The following is a 1,931-nucleotide window of genomic DNA, read 5'->3' on the forward strand; positions in this document are numbered from 1 at the left end:
TTATATGCTCTGCTGTTCCACCCTGTTTCCGGTCGAAGGCAGATGACCAAACAGGTGCAGAGAGGCAGGCACTATTCCGGACCTGCAGGTCTGTAAGTCCTGGTTGAGTCTCCTCTTTTACTGGCCCTATTCTCCTTCCTTTTCCTCCTGAGTGCTGTGATAACAGGTGTATGCCACCATGCCTGGCTCCCTGACCTCTGTGGCCAGGCCTGCGCAGTGTCTCTAGGACAGGCTGCCTGGGAGACCTCCCCAAGTCCTGCTCTCCACCTTCCCCCTCCAGCTAGTGGAAGCCACCTCCTGCCTAGACATCAGCACCTACTCCCTCACCGCACAGATATTCTCTCAGATTTCTCCTCTCCTTCCCCAACAGCACTAGCTCCTGATCTGGTTGGTCCTCAGTGGCCGGCCGCCTCAGCGCCGCCCCCCCCCCCAAGTTCTCCCTCAGCCAACCTGTGCAATAGTCACCCAAGGATCAGCTCCCAGGCAGCCTCCTTCCCTGTCTCAGCCCCATCACTGAAGCCATCAGCCCGGAGATTTGGGTACCGCGGGGTGGGAGGTGATGTGGGAACTTCGGTGGGCCAGGAGTCCGACAGGAAGGTCCTTGTGGATCCCGCCAAGAAGGGGCGGAACCTCTGAATCTCAGTTTCCCCACGTGCAGACCGGGCGGAGCTCCCCCTGGTCAGCGAAGCTCCTGCCCCACCTCCGAGTAGGGCGCAGCGCCCCAGCCTGCACGAAGCCCCGTGGTTGGATTCCACTGCCAGCGCGGCCTGACCTCCGCGCCTCCAGGTGGTGTCAGCCCCACGGAACGCTCGGGTCACCGCCGGCCCGGCGGCCAGGCTCGAACCTGCGAGGGCTCCGGAAACCCACTTCCCAGAAGCCGAGGCGGCCGCTTCTGCTCTGGGGTGCCCAGGGAAGGTCTGGCAGCCGGTGGCTGGACCCTCACCCCCACCCCAGCCCAGAGCCCCGCCGGCCTGGTGAGGCGCCCGGGACGCCCGCGTCTAAGGCAGCCTGCTGCCCGCGCCAGAGCTCCTGAACGTGAAGCCCCGCCCTCACCGCCCCGGCTCTCGAGCATGCGCACTCCGCCTTCGTCCTCCCGAACGGACTCCATCTCCCAGAAGCCTTTGTACCCGCTCAAGGCTCCGCCCCCCCCCATTTCCAGTCCCTTCCTCACCCGTCTCAGTTCCCGAGCCCCTCGTCCTCACCCTCGGATCCTGGGCGGAGCTCTGGCCTTGACGGGAACCCGTACTCCGGTCTGGCCTCCCTCCTGGGATCTCGTGTCGGGGACGAGCGGCAGGCCCTCAGCGTTGGCCCGGGGAGGGTGGGAGCGCCCGCAGCGGAGCCTTCCGGACTGCGCCTCCGTGTCCCACAGGTCGGTCGAGGAGCGTTCCTCCTCGGGATGCGCAGAGTTCTGCACCGGCCGCCGCCCTCCCGCGACACCGGCCTCCGCCCGTTGCCTCACCCCGCTCCCAGCTGCAGGGGCCCCCTCCTCTACGGTGCTTTCTCGAGTCCCAGCCCGAGGCTCCGGCACCGTCAGCCCGCCTCATTCCCCTGTGGGGCGCCTTGTGTGGAGCGGGACTGGCCTCGAACTCACGGCCCGGGCGCTGCGCGGCCTCGTGCAGAGGCCCGGGGGCTCGGGGACGCCGGCGTCGGTCGCGTGGACGCCTTATGTCTATGCGCTCACCTGTCGGAGGACAGTTACAGAGGGGTTACAGTAACAAAAATAAGAAAGAAAAGCTCCATCTTCTGGTAGCACTCTGAGGAAGGAGACAGATTAACGTTTCATTGTATGCACAAACTCCTGGCACTGGTCTGGCTTCCTCTGATTACAACGTGGGAGGAGACACAGGTATGTGCATTTGTACACACATATGCAGGATATGGCCTGAGGTACGTGTCAGGTGCAGAGCTGCATGTCAGGTGTGCAACCCAGT

This window comes from Perognathus longimembris, chromosome 4 (genome assembly GCF_023159225.1).
Source record: "Perognathus longimembris pacificus isolate PPM17 chromosome 4, ASM2315922v1, whole genome shotgun sequence".
NCBI classification, from domain to species: domain Eukaryota; kingdom Metazoa; phylum Chordata; class Mammalia; order Rodentia; family Heteromyidae; genus Perognathus; species Perognathus longimembris.